The sequence below is a fragment of the Gorilla gorilla genome, chromosome 13 (genome assembly GCF_029281585.2).
Source record: "Gorilla gorilla gorilla isolate KB3781 chromosome 13, NHGRI_mGorGor1-v2.1_pri, whole genome shotgun sequence".
Taxonomy (NCBI): domain Eukaryota; kingdom Metazoa; phylum Chordata; class Mammalia; order Primates; family Hominidae; genus Gorilla; species Gorilla gorilla.
Window position 1 is genome coordinate 17,964,612 of NC_073237.2, and position 23,499 is coordinate 17,988,110.

The 23,499-nt window shown below is 36.3% G+C and overlaps 1 pseudogene; it reads right to left on the reverse strand.

The window, feature by feature from the left end:
* Nucleotides 1–14,608: 14,608 nt before the first annotated feature.
* Nucleotides 14,609–23,256, reverse strand: LOC129524673 (unconventional myosin-Vb-like; annotated as a pseudogene).
* Nucleotides 23,257–23,499: the final 243 nt, after the last annotated feature.

Consider the following 23,499-nt stretch of genomic DNA (forward strand, 5'->3'; position numbering starts at 1 on the left):
TGATGTTTTCTACCTACCTCTCCAACCACATGTCATACACTTCCCTTCTTTTCTTATCACACCCAAAACATTCTTAATTATTTCCACTGTCTTTGTATATGCCAACCCTTTTTCTGCCTCTAGAATTTTGTGCGTGTTTCTCTTTCTTTCTAAAATAAGCTTTCTGTGGCTTTTTGTAAAATTAGATCATTGTTCTTTGAAATCTCGGCTAAGAAGTTTTCTGAAATACCTTAATTAAAGTTCCTTCCCTGGTTACTAGCAGTCTCCTCACTTTGTTTATTTTTATTGTAATCTTTAATGATTGCTTTCTATTTGTTTGACTTCTTGATCAACTCAAATTTGTATCCTCAGCTCTTATCAAAATACTAGGTAACTACACACCTATTAAAACAACTAAACATAAAAATAGTGACAACAAAAGCTGGCAATGATGAAGAAACTGTATCACTCATACATTATTTGAATTGTAAAATGTTATAATACTCTGGAAATAATTTATCAGTTTCTTTAAAAACTAAACATATATTTATAATAAGATCCAACAATTGCACCCCTGGAAATTTATCTAAGAGAAATGAAAACCTATATGTGATCTTTAATATCTTTCATAGCACCTTTAATTCTAACAGAGAAAAACTGGAAACGTCCAAGATGTTGGACAGGTGAATGGTTGAATAAACTGTGGTACATCCATATGATTAAATACTACCCAGAAATAAAAAAGAATATACTTTTGACACATGCAATAACTTGCATAGATCTGAAGGGCATTATGCTTAGTAAAAAAAAGCAAATATCAAAAGGACACATGGCATATTATTTCATGTATATAACTTTAATAAAATAACATACATATAGAAAACAGATTAGTGATTTCCAGAGGTTAGTGATGGTATGGGAATGTGAGATGAATATGGCTATAAAATGTGAGGAAGACACTTCTAGTGATGGAAGAGTTCTGTAACTTAATTTTAATAATGGTCACATTAATCAACACGTGATAAAATTGGCATAGACCTATGAATTCACATTGTATAAATGTCAATGCCTGGTCTTGATATTGTACTAAATTATGCAAGATGTAACTCTTGAAATAAATTGTGTAGAATAGTACACGAGACCTCTCTGTATTTGAAACTCCCTATGGATCTATGATCTTTTCAAAATAAAAAGCTAAAAAATGCTAAGTGTTCAATAAATAAAATAGTAACTGTATTTTATCCAATTCTTACCATATAAAAATGCTTCACATACATTAACTCATACAATTCAATCTATAGCAGGATCATATTGATGCCATTATTAGTCCTAATTTATAGCCTAGTAGCTTGTTCAAGGTCACATAGCTAATAGGAGGAAGGGTTATGATTTTAATCCAAGCAACCAGCTCCAGAGAATGTGCTACCAACTGACACATCACAGCGTTTCTCAAAAATAATTCTGGATGGAAGGAAAGAATGGAGTTAAGGAAGGAGAGAGAGAAGGAAGGAAGGAAGGAACGAATGAAGGAAGGAAGGGAGGGAGGGAGGAAGGAAAGAAGGAAGGAAAGAAGGAAGGCTGGAAGGGAGGGAGGGAGGGAAGAAACAGGGAAAGAAGGAGGGAAGGAAGGAAGGAAGATACAATAAAGGAAGGAAGGAAGGAAGGGAGGAAGGAAGGAAGGAAGGAAAGAAGAAAGATACAATAGCCAGTATATTTACTCAAAGAGAAGACATCATAAAACCCTTTTAACAAACACAGCCTGACGTCTCAAATTCCCTCTCCATTCAGCTTCCTTGACTGTAGAGTCCTATTCAGGGTCAAGGGAAGGAGAAATCAAACTAAAGATCATAACGCTGCATGTATGTGGCATTGTATTGCCAGAGTTCTCTGAGTAAACCTTTCTAGAGATGCACATTTTGCACTCTATTGGAAAAGTTATCTTAGTTATAATGTTTCTGAAGATGCATTTGCCATATTGAAAGCAAGCAGTCACATACAATTTGATAGACACCAGCAAAAATGACAAGAAAAACTTTGTAAAGTTGAAGAGACTGCCTTTGTTATATCTAATATTCTATCACCCCAGATCTATCTTCTCAAATCTCCACATTACTTAGCCTAACCTGATTTTTCTATTTTCTAGAGGAACCCACCACATTGATCAGGTTGATTTATTCACATTTTCCCAAAAATGCTAGGTAGATTCCTTCCTAAATCCATTAGTAAGTTATAGTCTGTATTCCCCATGGATGAACTGTGTTCACCAGTTATAACTCTTAGGAGGAACTTCATAGAAGATCTTCAGTGGCTTCTATTGGTACATGTTGGACATTAACTAAAAATGTATAGTTTTAGCAACCAACAGATTCTATTCTTATACCTGTTGGTCATGTCCAGGCAGTTATGTGTAAAATAATTACACAATGTTTCAAAATTTCAAGATGTTTGCCTACCTATATAGTGTCCTTCACTCTCCTCTCCAGCTCTGCAAATAATATCCATAATTCAAAGACCAGTTAAATCCTACAGGCATATTCACAGAATAACTGCCCTGAAAACATTGCTTAAATTAATGAAGACCATCTATGGGCAATGCATCTTCAAGAGTTCAAGATCTGGTGAAAAAACGGAAACAAAGAAGAAATTTCAATATAATGTGATGAAAATTTTAAATTATTTCTCTCTTGCAAATTTCCATTGCTTGTTTGAACATTCAGGAGAATAGTACTGCTTTCCCATTGAATATATAAATAAATTTAAGAATGAAGGTTGGCCCTCCCTCCAAATTCATTAAACATTAAATGTTTTAAGTAAAAGATAAGAGGGCTGTATGAAAATTAAAATTCATAATTACTTCCAATATAAAAAATAATTGAAATAGACAAAAACACAACCAAATAGAAATGGATATTGCTAAAAATCACCTTCTTAATTAAATTAGTAACAAAAGTGAAATTATTGTTCTATCCATATTGGTGACATTGCTTCTTAAATTATTCAAATTAAAATATATTCTACTGGTGAGTTCAGGAAAAATTGACAATAAAGGAATAGTATCATACACAAAGAAATATAACTCACTGTTTTAGCCTAGCAACTAGTGTTTACAGAACAAGCTACAGATTATTCTGCAATACAAAACAATCCTAAAGTGTTTTTAACCTTAAATCAAAATTCAAATTAGAATTAGAAATGAAATGATGTTCTCATTTCAGCAATGAATGCAGAAGTGAAATCACTTGATTTTTCTGAAGACTGTATTTTTCAGTGTTCATCTGGATTTAACACTTTAAAGAATACCTTTTATTCCTTAAATAACATTCAGTTTGTGAAAGTAAGCACACCTTTTCAGCTCCACTTATTCTGCAGAAGGATCCTTCCATATCAAGGATTAACACAATATGCATCATGGGTTCACAAAGTTCAGTTTGCAGCTATCCTTAGCAAATCATGAGAACCATCTGGACTGATTGATGTGGAGATCGAAAGTAATTGATCCTGCCATTAAGAAGCTTTTTGAAACATGAAATTAAACAAGATGATATTAAGCATTCTGAAGTTCATCAGAGTGGCACATCAAATGTGTTACTTGCTATTCATTTTCCTTTGTATTTTTATAAAGACCCTTGGCTGGCAGAATGGAACAGAAATAGAAGCTAAAAGATCTAGATATTGATGTAGTGATCAAAGGCATACAGCTGGTTTACTTTGTTATAATAATATTTTATGTGGTACATGAAGACTTTGATCCCTTGACAAGTGTCATTTGTAGGTGAGCAATTATTAATAGGATTGTAAGTCTTAATATGCAAGGATCACCATTAATAAAAGTAGACTATTGTAAAGTGAATTAGCAATAATTTTACTTATGAATAAAAACTTATACTATTTCAGGTCATTTTCTTATTGTTTCTTGAAAAAAGAAGTCCTTTATAAGTCCAGTTAAATATTACCTAATTTTTGCATCAAATTTCATGGTAAACAAGGCTTATTTTCTTACTTTACTGATGTCTAAAAGCTAAATTTCACTGGTGATATATCATTTGTTTAAGACTAGGTAACTGATAACCTAAGCTGAGACTCAAAATTTGTTATTTTCTTTATTTCCAGCACAATATTTTCCATCGTGGTATATTACATCTTGCTAAAGAAGCTATGTTTCTTTAGCAAGACAATTGAAAAGCATAAACATTGGTTTACTAAAAAGATTTTTAATATTCCATATTATTTACAACTGTTTGCTTATTTCCATGTATAAAATGACATTGATTCAATAGACTTCTTCCACATTTGCATGATATTCAGCTATAACACTAACTCAGGCAATATTCATATGGCTCCAGAATTAAACCGGTATCTGACCTCCCAATTGAATTAGAAGATAGGCATTTTGTGATTTGAGGAAGAATTCCTGTGAATTTACAAATGTCCAGAAAGTTATACAAAAGAAAAACAAAAGACTTTATAGTCTAGTTAAAAGTAGTGCTACTATTTCTTGAAATTCTGAAAGGTGTAATAAGTATCACTCCCAAATCTGGGGATAAAGTACAGAAAATGGCATCTCCCAATATAATCTTCGAGATATTTGTCATTAAGAAGCACAAAGAAATATGACAAATTGTACAGCAACTGTTAAAAATTGCTAATAACACTTTGTTTATCTCAGTAGTAAAATTTAAATACTGATCCAACCTGACACATATGAACATAACATACCTATTCTGAAAGACAAAGAATATGTATTGATATTTATATTATATTTAATACAAATCATGGAATATAGAATTATAGAATTGTACCCATTTACCTAGAAAATATTACCCCAATTTTGTTTTTCTAAGCTTCAAGAGAGATTTCTTGGAGAAAATGAGATTTTATAAGCAATGCTAGCAAAAAAAGACAACTTAAAAGATTATGGAGAAAAAGGCGTATTTTAGATACAAAACACAGATTGAGAAACGCTTAGGGGCAAGAAGTAATGCATCACTGGCCAGTGTAAATGAACCGTTTAAGCAGTAAAATGTGTCCAAGCAAGTGGTGAGTATATCCTGTTCTCTTTTATATATCTAGACAAGTGATTTCAAACACCCACATGGAGCCCTGAGATCCTGGGTGTTCACCTAATGTAAGCCCCAATATAGGAGCTGAGGTCAAGTAATTGAGGGAATATGTCCACCAATCAATAAGCAAATTAGAATGAGCTAACTGTCACACATTCTTACCCTCATCCCTTTGCTGCATTAACTGAGCAAACAGCTCTCTCTAACTATGTAGGAAAAGTGTTAGTACTCAAATAAAAAGGTAAATTTAATAATCTGCTTAAGGCTGTATGAAAAAATGAAGCAATGTGTATCAGGTTTCTTCAAATACATGCATATTGCAATCCACCCTTATAAGTAGATTTACCCTCGATTGTAAGAGCTAAAAGCAGGCAGGGCACGGTGGCTGATGCCTATAATCCCAGCACTTTGGGAGGCTGAGGTGGGCGGATCACGAGGTCAGGAGATCAAGACCATCCTGGCTAACATGGTGAACCCCGTCTCTACTAAAAATACAAAAAATTAGTTGGGTGTGGTGGCAGGCGCCTGTAGTCCCAGCTACTCAGGAGGCTGAGGCAGGAGAGTGGCGTGAACCCGGGAGGCAGAGGTTGCAGTGAGCCGAGATCACACCACTGTACTCCAGCCTGGGCGACAGAACGAGACTCTGTCTCAAGAAAAAAAAAAAAAAAAAAAGGAAACATTCTGCAAATGTTGAATTTAAATGCATATTTCTGCTTTCATATAGCTTATATGATAATAAAGCTATATGCACCAGCAGATATATTAAGTTTTATATTATATAACATATTATATATATTTTACACTGGATAATGGAAAAATGGTACCTATTATGTTGGTGACCACAATTTTGGCAGCCTTAGAAAAACTTCAGGGCCGGGCGCGGTGATTCACGCCTGTAATCCCAGTACTTTGGGAGGCCGAGGCGAGCGGGTCACGAGTTCAGGAGATCGAGACCATCCTGGCAAACACGGTGAAACCCCGTCTCTACTAAAAATACAGAAAATTAGCCAGGTGTAGTGGCGGGCGCCTGTAGTCCCAGCTACTCGGGAGGCCGAGGCAGGAGAATGGCGTTAACCTGGGAGGCAGAGCTTGCAGTGAGCCGAGATTGCGCCACTGCAATCCAGCCTGGGCGACAGAGCGAGACTCTGTCTCAAAAAAACAAAAAACAAAAAACAAAAAACAAAAACTTCAGAGCATAAGCCAAAACAATTAGAAATAGCATGGCTTTAAATTAATTTTTTAAGAATCTTAAGGTGACAAATATTCTGTCATCTGTCATGCAAATCTAGTTCCACAGAAGGGCAAATTAGGAATCCATTACCTGGAATAACCATTCCTCGTGCCTAGAAGAAGAATCTCTACAAGTAGGATTCTTGCTGTTCAACATGCCCTTATAAATTGGAGTCAGACTGAATCATTTTTTCTTGGCAATGGACAAGAAAATCTGACTGTAACTGTAGCTTTGTCACTGAGAATTGGTCAACCATTTCAAAATAGGTAAGTTTTCTCCCTCTGATGTTTCTACTGGGGCTTGAAGGATTGATAAATATGCTTCTATTCTCTGTCAGAATTTTGAACTAAGGGAGAGATACGCAAAGATTCAGGCAGATGGAGATCAAGATGGCAGGTTTATTTTTAAAGGAGCTATGGGGAATCTTTGTGGTAACAATAGATTTTTTTCTGTTACTGTAGACACACATACCTTCCCAGCCACAAGTGGTGCTAGACAACTGCACACCTCTCCATCCCACCTCCCATCCCAACAGATACATAGGCATTTTCTTCAGATGTTGATGAAAATAATTATTTTATCACTATATCCAGATAATTCCAACAAGCAATATGCTTGTTGAGGTGAAATAATTTTTCTAAGATACAAACAGAAAATATATACGATCGAAATAGACACTAGGTGATATTTCACATATGCAATATGAGCTCTGTTTCTTTGACAAGACAGATGAATGAAGAATTCATGTTTGAATGATTGGCATTAGTCTAAAGTATTAAATAATGAAATTGTTCATATTCTCTGCCCAGTGTGATCTTTTAAAATATCATCCACACAAATACAAGTGAGGTCATATTTTTTACAATGAGGCATCAAATTTAAAGGCAGCAAAAAAATAATGAATATACCTCTTAGGCTAATTGTTTACCTTAGTGGCTTTAATGATATGGAAAGTTGAAGTTTAGAGTGAGAAAAGCACCAAAAAAGAAAATAATCAGTCTCCTGACTTTCATATCTGGTAGTCTTAGAATGAATGTCAGAACTGTCACAGGTCAAATAATGGCCCAGTGTGTTTTCAAATAAGTGACACTGAACACCATGTTTTAGAAGTAGATGATTGTCCTTCTTGATGTTAATTTCACAACTTAAGGACATGCTTGCCAAACATCATAATTTCTCTTAATAACTCATATCAGATAAATCTCCAGTGGAGACCTACGCTCTGGACTCCAGACTTATGCCAAGTAGCCTAATTACCATCTCCACTTGCAGGCAAAATAGGCATCTCAAAGTGAACATACCTCAAAAAGAGCTCTTAATCTCCTTCTACTATTCTCCCCACTTACCCAGCATCTTCCCCATTCTCACCTTCTCTCATCATGTTCCTCATATCAGGAGGTAATAGACTCCATCCTTATAGTTATACAGTTATTAAGCCACAAAACACCCTGTTTATACCCTTGGCAGCCCAATTTTTTTTTTTAAATTATACTTTAAGTTCTGTGATACAGGTGCAGAACATGCAGGTTTGTTACATAGGTATACATGTGCCATGGTGGTTTGCTGCACCTATCAACCTGTCATCTACATTAGGTATTTCTGCTAATGCTATCCCTCCCTTACCCCCCACCCCCTGACAGGCCCTTGTGTGTAATATTCCCCTCCCTGTATCCATGTGTTCTTATTGTTCAACTCCCACTTATGAGTGAGAATATGCAGTGTTTGGTTTTCTGTTCCTGTGTTAGTTTGCTGAGACTGATGGCTTCCAGCTTCATCTATGTCCCTGCAAAGGACATGAACACATTCTTTTTTACGGCTGCATAATATTCCATGGTATATATGTGCCACATTTTCTTTATCCAGGCTATCATTGATGGGCATTTGGGTTGGTTCCAAGTCTTTGCTATTGTGAATAGTGCTGCAGTAAACATACATGAGCTTGTGCCAACCTCATGAAAAAGTGGGCAAAGGATGTGAACAGACACTTATCAAAAGAAGAAATTTATGCGGCCAACAAACATATGAAAAAAAGCTCATCATCACTGTGCCAGGTCCATCCCGCAGACCCTGGCTGAGCAACAGAAGAAAGGAGTACTCAGACGCAAATATACAGGGTAAGAGCAGGCTAGGAGGCTGCGAGCACTAGGGGCAGAGGAGAGTTAGCAGTCTCGATAAGCCAGAGCTGCTTGTATTTATTCAGTACTGGTATAACGTCCAAGGCCTAGAGTCAACACAATTGCTGGGTAATTAACATTTTTGCTCCCTCTTACAGGGAGCAGTCTCATGCTCAGAAGTTCAAAAGTCAGTTTCCTGATGACATAAGTAAACAAGCCTATTTAGATAAACTTCTTTACTTTTCCTTGCACTTACTTCTCACCCTTAGCCTCAGAGAAAGAGAATTTTCTTCCTTCACCTTTATTCTCTCATGAAGCTTTTGCAAGACCTTCCAACCTTTCAAGAAGGCTTGCGTCTTTCCTTATAGCTTCTCCCACCACCCTGACCAATCTCCCACATCACTGGTCATTAGAGAAATGCAAATCAAAACCACAGTGAGATACCATCCCATGCCAGTTAGAATGGCGACCACTAAAAAGTCAGGAAACAATAGACACTGGAGAGGATATGGAGAAATAGGAATGCTTTTACACTGTTGATGGGAGTGTAAGTTAGTTCAACTATTGTGGAAGGCAGTGTGGTGATTTCTCAAGGTTCTAGAACCAGAAATACCATTTGACCCAGCAATCCCATTACTAGATTTCTACCCAAATTATTATAAATCATTCTACATATTTTGACATGGAGTTTCACTCTCGTCATCCAGGTTGGAGTGCAATGGCATGACCTTGGCTCCCTGCAACCACCACCTCCTAGGTTCAAGTGATTCCCTTGCCTCAGCTTCCCGAGGAGCTGGGATTACAGGCACCCGCCAACATGCCTGGCTAATGTTTGTATTTTTAGTAGAGACAGGGTTTCACCATGTTGGCCAGGCTGGTCTCAAACTCCTGACCTTAGGTAATCCACCCATCTCAGCCTCCCAAAGTGCCGTGATTACAGGAGTAAGCCACCATTCCCAGACACCCTCATTTTTTTATAGCTCATACTGTGTTAACAAATTTTATCAATAGTAATTCAAAACATCTTCAGATTTTGTTCCTGTCTCACCACCATCACTACCCCCGTGATTCAAACCACTATCTCTCCACTCTCCAGTTAGGTTTACTGCTATAGCCGCCTAACTGGTCTTCCTACTTCCCTGTAGCCCCTTGCCTTCAGTCTATTCTAGTTTCTGCAATTAGGGTGATTCTTTAAGAATATGTCAGACCAAGCCATTCTTCTCTTAAAACCCTCCAATGACTTCACTCTCCATCCCACTCAAGGTATTAGTTTCCTCAGGCTACTGTAACAAATTACCACCAACTGAGTAGGTTAAAAGTACAGAAATTTATTCTCTCACGGTTCTGGAGGCTAGGAGTTGAAAGTAAGATGTCATCAGGGTCATGGTCTCTGAAGGCTCCAGGGGAGAATCCTTCCTTGTCTTTTCCTAGCTTCTCACAGTTGCCATCAATCCTTGGCGTTCTCTGGCTTGTAGTTACATGACTCCAATCTCTTCCTTCATCTTCACATACTTTATCCACTGTGTGTTTTTCTAAATATCCACGTTCTTACAAGCACACTAGTCATTTGATAAGGGCCCATCTGAATCCACTTAACTTGATTGACTAGGCAAGATTTTATTTCCAAGTAATGTCATATTTACAAGTACTGAGAGTTGGGATTTGAACATCTTTTTGGGGAAGACACAATTCAACCCACATTACTCACATCCCAAAGCTCCTTACCATGCATGCATTTCCAGTCCTTTGGTATTCAAAGTGTGATACACAGGCCAGTAGCACCAGCATCCCCTGAAACTTGTAAGAAATATAAACTCTCCAGACCACCTGAATCAGAATCTTTATTTTAATGTGAAACCTAGGTGATTTATATGCAAATTAGAATTTGAGAAGCATACCCCTCAAAACGACCTGCCTACTTTTCTTATTATTTCATCTGCTCCTCACTCCATATCACTCTGTCATTACTCTGCTTGTGTCATATTGGCCTTTTTGATATTCCTGTAGTGCCTGGACTATTCCTCCCCCAGATATTTGCATGGGTTATTTACTCACCTGCACCAGATATAAAGATATAGTTATTATATATAGTGATATATAATTATACATATATTATCACACATATATAAAACACAGTGCAGTTGTTCCTGGATAATCTATTTTAAATATACATCCTATCAACCCCATTCTTCTTCCTTGCTTTTTCTAATTCAAAAGTATTTATTTTCACAAATTTTTATCCACAGCTAAATATTACAGTGACTATTCCAAGCATTTTTCTATAAAGAAAGGTGTAGTTTACAGATTTGTTCAAAGTGGAAAAATATTTTCATCAGTAGTCTTTCTTCCCTGGTGTTAGGTTCACCCCTGAATATGTTCTGAACTCTTCCGGAGAGGCAGTCCTTTATCTAAATGTCAGTGGGTGGCAAAATGTTATATTGAAATCTGGATTATTCTGATACAGTGTCACTTCAGAAAGTAGGTGAGTTTCATTTCTGGTTGATCCCCTTTGTTAGAATTAGGATTTTTTTTTTAAAGAAAATCTTTTGTATGTAATAACCTTTATAATAATAATAAATCCTGCCCTGTGTTTGTCATTGGCATTAACCTCTGTCTACACCCTCTAATTCTCTAATTATGGCTCCAGTGGGTACAAAAGGTGAATTATGGTTATTTGGCTCATGCAGCAAATTAATTGGAGAAACTGATGACAAATAGTCTGTGAAGAACTACAAGGTCTTGCCCCATGCTGTCCCATTTTAGTTACCATTTAGTTATGTAGGCATTATACAAATGCCTCAAATTAGGACACCTTTGCTGTCTCAGTAGGTTGAGTGTATGAAAATTTACTTTATGCAGAAGAAATAAATTCTAATTTATTTGTTACCAGAATCTTAATGTATGAAGGTTCTAAGTAAATATTTGATGAATTGATGGTAGCAGCGTTAATTTTTAAATGTTCCAAGCTCCTAGTTTTTTTTGTTTTGTTTTTACAAAAGCCTTAAAGTTTGGTACTAAGGAAATCAAAGAATCAACTCCCACCATCATGCTTCAGGGAAAGGGAAAAATGTCTACCTTTGGGTCTAATCTGCCTCCCAGGTGAGCCTACAAGTACTAGAACTCTAACTGCAGCTATGATGGCACAGGGAAAATGCATGTATGTAATATGCTTGTCGGCTTCAGCAACAACTCATGCATACATACACATTTACTATATGTAAACAGGTCCCGTATAATACTTAAAACAGAAGTGTTTGATCTATAAATATTTGATTCTTAGTATTTAAAATGCTTCTAATGTTTTAAAAGACAAAACTCTACCATGATATCACATTGAACATTAAAATTATTCCCACAGCAACACTTATTTCAGAGAAACAATTGAGAAGTCAGTTATCTTAGTCACCACTAAACGCACCTGGTGAGAAAAGCCTGAACTAAATTTTAAATATTAAAAAATTAAAGAGACATCTAGTGCAGAGTTCAAACCTTTATGTTGAATTGTTTAAGAGTCATTACTGATTTCGTGATGCTGATAAGTGTTTGAGTTGAAATGATTTTTAAAAATGCAGAGAAAATGCTAACAGAATATTATATACTTCCTCTAAAGATGCTTCTTCTAACCTCCAAGTATTAAATAAGATTGATCTAAATGTTAAGTACATATAAAGTATATATTTGCTAGTCATTTATTAATTTTAAGTACAATTCCAGTGATATACCTGTATCTTTTGGAAGAGAAGAACTAAACCTGCCATTTCTTAGGCTAAGTAGATGATTCATAAGGTCCTTCCCTCCCCGTTTATTCTGATTGCCAAGCTTTTGTTCAGTAAGCTCTTGGCATCTAGTGATTAACCAGTGACAGCAGACAGTAGTGGCCAAGAGAGATGGAGAGAACGATGGTGTAAGACAGTATATAAGGACAGTAAGCCACTGTATTTGTGGAACCACTGCATGTCAAAACTCCTTAACACTGTAACAAGGCATTTTTGAGATTAAGGACAGTCCTTACATAAGGGACTCAGTTTCAAACTAAAGTGCATCAAAAAGCAAATTATACTTCACAAACAACTTTAAAGAGGTAGCCACAAACCCAGTTGTTTTAGATTGGCCTTCTAAATGAAGTCAGCACATGGATCCATGTGTGAGTGTCATGGACGTCAGTAATTATGTAACTGTAACTGAAAGAAAAAAGCACAGCTCTGCAGACACCCAAGAGAAGCTGGCATGTTTAATGTGGATGTAGAAGGAATAATGTCCATAGCAACTGATTGGAACACAACTGTCAGCAGCCTCAACACAGGCTAAGACTGGGTTAAGCCCCAGGAGATGCAGAGAATGACTGAGGAAGCTGTGGTCTAAGGGCACAGTACAGAAGGTAGCTTGGAGTGTGCTGTGTTTCCGAGAGCCTTTTAAGTTGGGTGGTTGAGTAAAGGAGGGTGGAGGCAGGCTGTTCTACTCCCAATCCATGGATAAATCTCATTTTCTCAATGTAATACAGAGGCTGTTCTTCTATGATTGGCAAACACTATTTGTTCTCATCATGGAAACAGCATACTGCTATCAAGAAATAGGGAAAAGACAGTAAAAAAAAAAAATGTGTGGAAAGAATATGGAATACCATGCAGCCATAAAAAATGATGAGTTCATGTCCTTTGTAGGGACATGGATGAAGCTGGAAACCATCATTCTCAGCAAACTATCGCAAGGACAAGAAACCAAACGCCGCATGTTCTCACTCATAGGTGGGAATTGAACAATGAGAACACTTGGACACAGGAAGGCGAACATCACACACCAGGGCCTTCTGTGTGGTGGGGGGAGGGGGGAGGGATAGCATTAGGAGATATACCTAATGGAAATGACGAGTTAGTGGGTGCAGCAAACCAACATGGCACATGTATACATATGCAACAAACCTGCACATTGTGCACATGTACCCTAGAACTTTAAGTATAATAAAAAAAGTGTGGAAAGAATAATATGGGTTTCTAACTGAATGCTTGCTTTTGAAGAGCCCAAAAACAAACAAAAAATTCTAAGAGCAGCAAACATCTATGTCTGTTATATTACTGAATTACTCTTTTTCAAAATCCTTATTTCATAGGAGAGATATTTATAATTTTGAATTACAACGTTTGAAAAACATTGAAAATAACCTGAAAGGGGAAAGTTGACCTAAGCCATTTTATTCTCTTAAAAAACCCCAAACTTTTGTATAATAGTAATCCCTGAACTGATTATTTTTGAAGGTTTTTCAGATAATCTGATGTGCGAGTTTAGTTTGTTTTACTATTTAGTTGTTTGGAATAGTAGAGCATTATATGACGCTCTTACTGGAGGGTTAATGGCATTAAGAGATTAAAAGCTTTCACATTGTTTGGTTTTTACATCTATAAATAAAACAAGTTGTTATCATTTTCTAATATTTAGCTTATATACAGTTTTGTGAGAGTTTTGTGGGACTTGGAAAGTGTATGGACTAGCATCAGACACAAATTATTTTTCCATCTTTCTCACTTGGAGTTTCAGATAGCAGCATTTTAATCATCTCTTCCATTAAACCAAGATTACACAAAAGCGTTTGAGGACACTGAGGACTGGCACTTCTAATTTTGCTTCAGAATCCAGTACTCAAAATGTCTGGTTTGGAGGTCAGTAACACTGCTGTCTTTGTATAATCAGCCATTAAAAAATATTTTGGGGACATTTCTCAGAAGTCTCATCCCCATATTTTTGTTCTTAACACATCTCACCACAAACTCTACCACACCTATGGTTTGCAAACTTTGGGAAATGTCAGTATATGTCATTATCATGGTTATTAGTACTATTATTCGTTAAAAGCCCTTTGAAGGCAATTTATGTGACTTATATATAGTTAGTATTTTAATTTGGACATTCTCCAGTTATATGCAAAGATTAAAACTCGGCAGCTTCATTTTATAGAATTGGCATCTTTTATATGGCTATGGGGACTGCTTGGTGTCTATAAATTATTATGTATATTTGTTGGACTGAAATCAAACTTAAAATCTTCCACATTTCAAGTGTTTTTATTCTGAGCAGTAGGTACAAAAAATAATGCCATAGTTGTGTCTAATTCTGTATAGTTCAGCACCCTCCACAGGCTGTCAATCTCTGATTTGATCTACTTTTACCAGATTTAACAGATCCTTGAATTTACTTTACTGTCTATACTTCCTTTTTGCTCACATTGGGAATCAGACTAAACATGCATCTACTTCACTGAGGAACTCCAGATTGAGACATGCTGGGATTGACTCCACGGTTAGGGAAGATGGATGAAATGGAAACAAAACAGGAAACATTTGCTTGGCATCTAATAGCAGTTGCTGAGGGTCATTCTGCTCTTGTAGTTGTGCCTGGATCGTTTGTATAAAGGCCGCTGTTACCTGTTCTTCAAATTCATTCAGGGGAGGCTAAAGGTTTAAAATTTTGACAATCTGCTGGGTGCTGAGAGAGGCACACAGGCAGCAGATGGCCTCTGCATCCTCCTGGGTTTTCTTCTTTAATTGCAGGAGCTGGGCTGCTTGGATCAGAGGTTCCATGGTCTGAACTACTCCACTCCGGTGAAGGTTTCTTCCCCAAAGCCACTCCTCAAGCTCACTTATATTGTACCTGAGTTGCATGCCTGTGCTTCAAGAGCAGACGTCCTTCTGCAGGAGCAGGTCATTAAGAGTCACTGCGTTGATCATGTAGAAGAGCTGTTTGAATACCTGCAGGATGATCTCAGGGTCCAAGCCCTGGTCACACGTGACTGTATGAACGGCATTCATCTGGCGGATGATAGCTTCCAGGCGGTATGAGTTATCCTCATCTGCCATGCTGCAGGAGTGCTTCTGGGAGCCAGTGGGCTTCACACCAGATAGACCCTGAATGCTCTCATTTTCCAACATGGCAGAAACTATCATCGGCTGTAACACACCCTCGGCAATTTTAAAGAGCTGCTGGTAGATCTGAATGGAAAGGTCGCTCAGTACCTGACGGTATTCAGTGAGGTCAAAGTTCTTAAGGCAGTGTTCGTTGTGCTTTGCAGTATTCTGAGTCATGAAGCCCTCATCCCTGCTGTACGGCTTCAGACAGTGAAGAAGGTGGCAGGTGTTGGATAACAAGAATGACATCATCTCAAAGTCATCACTGTGTTTCTTCAGGACTTTCTTAATGCCGTTGGTGGTGGAGGTCATCAGGGAGTGCACCTTGAGATCATCGTTGGTTTGGTCCGTGAGCCGGATGCACATGTAGAGGATGTAGGCGGGGAGACAGGGCACTGTGTCCAACAGCATCTGGGGCTTCAAGTCTGTCACCAGGTTGAGGATGAGGAGGGCCTCGCCCTCTTTGTGGCACTCCAACATGCCCTGGAAATCCTTTTCTTTCCACTGAACTGTGACCTGCCTGTTGAACTCATGGCGCTTCCTCTCACTCTGGGCCAAAGCCTGGGCAGCTTCTTAATGTAAATCTTCAGTTGCTTTTAGAGCTTCCTCTCATTCTTTTCCTCTTACTTTATTTTTCACCACAGAACTTCCTATCAACTAGTATGTTGAATATTTTGCTTATTAACTTTGTTTATTGTCTTCCCCCTCGATTAGAATATTAGCTACTTGAGTACAAGGATTTGAGCCTGTTACATTCACTGCTGAATTTTAGGCTCCTGGAAGATACCCAGCATTCAATAGAGACCACACAATAAATATATGTCAAATAAATGAGTCTGTAAGTTCATCAATTTATTTGCCCATATGCATTAACTTTTGCCCATATACATCCAATAACTCTTGTTATATGAAATCAACTGTACTATTTGCTTCATGTAATAGTTTAAAAATACATATGTGTGTATATAAATATATACAGAGATCATAGACCTAACTCCATCTATATATGTGTGTGATATATATAAATATATACACACATATATATGACTGACATATATATAAATATATACACACACATATATATAACTGACACATATATAAATATATACACACACATAGATATGACTGATATATATATCTATCTTGTGTAAGTGGAATCAGGCAGTATTCAAACATACTTTCAATTAGTAATGACTATAGTTTAAATAAGAGAAAGTTTAAAGATTCTGATAGTTTAAATAAGAGAAAGCAAACATCACTACTACTAGTATTTGGGGAAAAAGATTACAAACAGAGATATTATGATAAAAGTGTACAATATTTTTTATGTTTGTGCACTTAGATCCATGTTCAAACTTTGGCTCACCTATACATGTATAGCACATTGGAATATGTGCTACAGTATGCCATTTATAAAGACTGAAAATAATAGTTTATAAACATTATTATTTATTTAGCAACCTCATAAGCTTGGTTTCAAAAATACCTGAATTACATAGCATAATCCCAGTGCTGGAGAACAGAACAGTGGCTGCCAAGGGTTAGGGTTGGCTGAAAGATGTGATTAGTGAGGGATAACGTGAAAACATGTACTTTGTTTGTGGTGATAGAGCAGTTCTGCATCCAGATAATGGTAATGGTTACATAAATCCACACTTCATAGATCTATACACACACATCACACATACATTCAAACACATCTGTACATGTAAAATCCTTAGAAATATGAATAGGGTCTGAACCTAAGTTAATGGTATGGAAACAATGTCAATTTCCTGATTTTGGCAACGTACTAGGTTAAGTTAGATATAATCATTGGGGAAAGTTGCCTGAAAATAGCATGGTCATTCATTTTACTTCTTTTTTTAACTTCTTATGAGTCAAATTATTTTAAAACAAAAGGTATTAAGCAAAGACAAAAATTTGAAAGTTCAAAAATCAAAGCCCATATGAATTTGGACATATTATTTGATTTCTTTTGTAGACGTTGATTTCTTCACCTGTAAAAATGGAATAATAGTATGATTCCTATCTCATTATTGTCATGCTTAAATCATACCACTTAAGTAGGTGCCTGTATATATATATATATATATATATATATATATATATATATATATACACACACACATATCTATATATATGACTGACTTTGACTGACTTAGGTCTATGATTTAAGATGCGGAAATTGGAATTTACCAGAACATTTGTGAATTGACTTGTTCTTATGCTTCACCATGGTAAAGGACACCTTAGCCCCAGCTCATAGTATGAAAACACGTAAATGCTTCTATGTGCCCTAAATTTCTCTTGGTTAAGCTTTATACATTTTTTTTGTTTATGACACAGAAATATGATCACAAAGCACATGTGTACCACAATACAAATTTCATGTATTTTGTCTCTGTATTATGTTTTCTTTCCATTTATGTCTTTTCAAGCTAACAATTCCTAATCTCCTAATACAGTGGGCCTTTCAAGCACTTACTTCTTTAGATAGTCATGTTCTTTTAACTAGGATCTCACAGATAAAGTTATCAAAGCATGGAAAAGGATGAAGAACCTTGACTCCTTCCCCTCTCCATCCCCCACTAAATTCAATTCGTCCCAACCTTGTATTTGTTTTATTCTTCTGGAAAAGAAAATATAGTCATCACCCTCAATAAATATACAATCTAGTTAGAGAGATTTGACTTCAGAGTAGGATTTCTTAGTTTTGATTTTGTTTATCTTCCTTTAGATATTTGGAAAGACCAAAATGCTGTATGCTTATGGACTGCAAGCAGTATGAATGGAAAACAAAAGTAATAAATGTTACTTCTGACTTTATTATAATGTTAGGATTGTTAATAGTTAACAATTGCGTACTGAAGGAAGATTTAAATTGAATATTTCTAAATGGGAAAAATTTAAAAAGCAGTTGAGTCCATAAATTTTAGGACCCAGAATCTACTGAGCTAAAAACTCAATGAGAGTTAATTCTCTGTTGGTGTTGTAGCAATTCTTGAGGTTATTTGTGAAGACTCACATGAGAGCTAAACAATAAAAGAGCACTGAGACCATTTCAAGGGATGGAGAACACCTTCCTTTCTTGTTCAGATGATGCTCTGAGACATTGCTGTTTATTTTGACTGCCTCTTTTTAAACAAACTTCCACTTACGAACTTAAAAACCACCTGTAAACCAACAGCCACAAAAAAGTGGGGAACTCAGTGTTTAAGCATTATTGTTCACCAGACACGGTACTGGGCACTTACATAAATGGTATGGTTTAAGCATGACAATAATGAGATAGAAATTCTACTATCATTCCATTTTTACAGGTGAAGAAATCAAGGTCTACAAAATAAATCAAATAATATGTTCAAATTCATAAGGGCTTTGATTTTAGAAATTTTAGATTTTTTGTCTTTGTTTAATACCAATTATTTTTAAATAATTTGACTCACAAGAAGTTAAAAAATAGTAAAAAGAATGACCGTGTTATTTTCAGCCAACTTTCCGCAATAATTATATCTAACTTAACCTAGTATGTTGCCAAAATCAGGAAATTGACATTGCTTCCATACCATTAACTCAGGTTCAGACCCTATTCATATTTCTAAGGATTTTACATGTACTCTTGTGTAGGTGTGTGTGAGTGTATGTGTGATGTGTGTGTATAGATCTATGAAGTGCAGATTTATGTAACCATCACCATAATCTGGATGCAGAACTGCTCTATCACCACAAAGAAAGTACATGTTTTCATGTTATCCCTCACTAATCACATCTTCCAACCAATACTAACCTTTGGCAGCCACTGATCTGTTCTCCAGCACTAGGATTATGCTTTGTAAATCAGGTATTTTTGAAGCCAAAGCTCATGAGGTTGCTAAATAAATAATATTTTATAAAATGTTATTTTCAGTCTTTATAAATGGCATACTGTAGCACATATTCAAATGTGCTATACATGTATAGGTGGCAAAGTTTGAACATGGATCTAAGTGCACAAACGTAAAAAATATTGTACACTTTTATCACAATATCTCTATTTGTAATATTTTCCCCCAAATGCTAGTAGTAGTGATGTTTGCTTTCTCTTATTTAAATTATCTGAATTACAGTCATTACTAATTGAAAGTATGTTTTAATACTGCCTGATTCCACTTACGTAAGATATCTAAAATAGTTAAACTCCTAGAAATAGAGTAGAATACTGGTTGCCAGGGTCTGGAAGGAGGGGAAATGGGGGTTGCTGTTCAATGGGTATAAAATTCAGTTATAACAGATGAATAAGTTCTAGAGATCTGCTGTCAACAGAGCACCTATAGTTAACAAGATTGCATTGCACAGTTAAAAATTTATTAAGAGGATATATCTCATGTTAAACATACTTACTTCATTAACAGAAAAAAATGGAATATTTTACACATAAAATTACATATATGCCTGAATTTCACATTTTGTTTCACAAACTGTACTGGTGCTAAAAAGGCATTTTTGTATTAAAAAACATCTAACTGAGGGAAAAGTTACAAATGAGTGATCATTCATAAATAAAATATAATCCTAGGGACCACTGTTTTCCATTTTGAATACCCTCCACAATTAGTCTTAATAATTATGTTGACTGAATGCAAAATAATGATTTCTCAAGAGGCAATAGAAAATAGAGAATAAGTCCATTCTTGAGAAAATTTATAATTAGTGAAAGTAATTTTTTCATCCTCTTTTCTTATTTAAATCTCAAGTACTCTCTGCCACTCTGTGCTCTTCTTTCTGGGGTAAAATATGCCAGCTATCCACAGTCAGGGCATTCTCTAACCACTCCTCCCTAGAGATGTCTACAGACTTTTACTCAGCTAGACTGTCTTGTTGCCTGTCTTCATATAAACTTCGCAAGAGGTGTAGACCATTCTCTTAGGCCCCTGCATGGCAGTGCATAATATATTCCATGCTAATTATCTAATGAGGTTCACTAAATTAATCTTTTATTATACCACATAAAATACTCTTAGATCTAACAGTACAAAAATTTCCAATTATGGGCCGGGCGCGGTGGTTCACGCCTGTAATCCCAGCACTTTGGGAGGCCGAGCTGGGCGGATCACGAGGTCAGGAGATCGAGGCCATCCTGGGTAACATGGTGAAACCCCGTCTCAACCAAACATACAAAAAATTAGCCAGGTGCGGTGGCGGGCGCCTGTAGTCTCAGCTACTCACAAGGCTGAGGAAGGAGAATGGCGTGAACCCAGGAGGCGGAGCTTGTGGTGCGCCCAGATTGCACCACTGCACTCCAATCTGGGCAACAGAGGGAAACTCTGTCTCAAAAAAAAAAAAAAAGAAGAAAATTCCAATTACATCACTCGTTTGAATTACATCCTAAGACTAATTCAAAGAGGGTATCACAAAAATAGAAATGACAGCGACAGAAAAATGGTCCCAATTTTCACTGCACTGTTGCTAAGACCACCTTGCCACTCATCATTATAGAATGCCTTTCAGGTAACATAATAAGAGCCATTTTTAAAATGGAACCTTACTATACCCATGTGTGACAGGCAGAGGGAGTCTATTATTATTCATAGTTTACAGATGAAGCAGTTAGATTTGCCCCAGGTCACTGGCTTATTAAATGACAGGCTAAGACAGAACCAAGTTTTATTCTCAAATAAGACCATAAAGAAGAGGATTGATCCAAATGAATTATAAAATTTTCTTACAGCCCCAGTAACAATAATAGATAAGCTAATGATTTCTTTAATAAAAATCTGATATGACAAGTAGAATGTGACAGAATCAACATGATCAATTAATCAGATTTGGGTAGTAGTTTGGTAGCTAAATGTTGGATACTCTTGGACATAAAGATGACAGTATTTATGACGATAAAGATGACCATTCCACAGTTTGAGAATTTCTACAGAGAGAGAGATGAAGAAAATTTCTGAAGTTATTGAAACTGTGTGAAGATGAATTATTTGGTTGATGAACTGCTATCATTCTAAATGGACTTCACTTTCTGAAAAAATAACGCATAAAGATGAAATATGTATTGAATGAAAATTATATTTTGTTTTTCCATTTTTTACCTAATAAAAAATCAGAAAAACAGATTTTTTTTTAAAAAAGAAGACTATAATAGACAATGGAGACTAGTAGAGGCAGTAGGGAGGGCAGCCAGGGTTGAAAAACTACAGTGTACTAAGCTTCGTATCTGCATGATGAGATCAGTCATAAACCAAACCTCAGCATGGCACAATATACCCGGGTAACAAACCTGCCTAGACATTTGTGTAAAATGAGATGATTGCAGGGTAGTTTTAAAAGTCATTCCCCTTATGAAAATATGGAATGTTGTGCACATTATTTCATAGACTTTGTGCTTAGTTAAAGGTCTTAACCAAAAATTCTAAATGATTTCTCCTATTAATAAATAAATATCAATAACATCATTTTAATGGGCTCTATGAAGACCTTATTGTGTGATTGTATCATAATTCAGCAAGTGCCCTATTGTTGAACACTTAGACTCTTTCTGATTATTTCCCTTTACAAAAAATGCTATATTATAAATTGTTGTATGTATTTTTAAGTTATGATCTTGTTAGGGCAAAAGGTGAATAAATGTAAGGTCTTTGATAAATACTGTCAGAATTCTCTCCATAGAGGATACGATAAAGCATCTTTTCATTTGAAGGAGCAAGAATAACTGCTGAATACTTCTGAGACTTCTAGTACTTTTTTGGTTTTAAGTTTTGTTGTTGTTTATTTGGTTTTTTGGAGGTTTTCTGTTTTGTTTTATAAGTAGGTTTCAGTATTACTAAGTATTCAGTCATGGTGGATATTCGAAGAATAATTTCTCTCTTTGGGATTATTCCTCTAACACTATGAGCAAGTATCACTGTGTTCTTTCTCTAAAGGAAAATATAAAGCATAGACAAATTAAATGCTGCTCAGATTCTAAAACTATGAAAATATAACAATGGAGAAACAAATAGCAAGTCTGTAGCTACTCAATGACTTTAGCATTGAGTGGATCCTAAAATGCCTATTTTTGCACAGAATGAAAAAGATACAGCATGTTCCTTTGGAAGATCAAAGTGAGAAAATTGACTACAGCTTTAACAGCTTTAAAATAAATTTTTGGCAGAATGGAAAAGTATGCATAATTGAGAAAAGTACACTAATCTGTAGAATAAAATAGATATAAAAAGAGGCTAAACCGTAATGCTGCTGCCTGTTCTTTTGACAACAATCTTCCAACTGTCCCTGACTGCTGTGTTTAGGGAATCAAAGTTTAGAGCTGAAAAAAATAGGAGGTTGGAGAGTTTAGGACGTAGGCAGTGTAGGGCTGTGTAAATTGCAGAGAAGTCGGAGCTAGAAGACTTGAGTGGCATGCGATTGTGGATGGGCTATGAATTCCAGCAGCCTGCCTTTAAATACCAACTCAGACATTTACTAATCCTATGATCCCAGGCAAATACCATATCCTCTCTTTGGCTCAGTTTCTACATTTTTAAATAGGGATAAAATTAGTGCCTTACTGCCGGGCACGATGGCTCACGCCTATAATCCCAGCACTTTGGCAGGCCGAGGAGGAAGGATCACGAAGTCAGGGGATCGAGACCATCCTGGCTAACAAGGTGAAAACCCATCTCTACTAAAAATGCAAAAAATTAGCCGGGCGTGGTGTTGGGCGCCTGTAGTCCCAGCTACTGGGGAGGCTGAGGCAGGAGAATGGCATGAACACGGGAGGCGGAGCTTGCAGTGAGTTGAGATCGCGCCACTGCACTCCAGCCTGTGCGACAGAAGGAGACTCCGTCTCAAAAAAAAAAACAATGCCTTATTTTCCCAGTGCCTGACTCATATTATTTATTAAATATTAGCCATTCTTTTATTATATAACTAGATTGGAACTGGGCAGGTCACCTTACCTTGTGTCTCAATTTCTTCAACCGTAAAATGAAGTAGTTAGACAATGTGAGCATGTGATATCACAACTAGATGTGAAAGTCTATGGTCCTATCAGAACAGCAACAACAACAAACTCACTGGATGCTATCATGCTACCATTAGAGTAGGTTTGGAAATGATCCGAAGCCAGCAAAGTGAATATGAAAATAAAGAATTCAGAGCACAGTAGGGGAGAAAAGGAGAGAGGAGAAATAAGAAAAGTCACTTTTACAGATAGATTTTTTACATCTACATTTATCATCTGATACTATAATTAT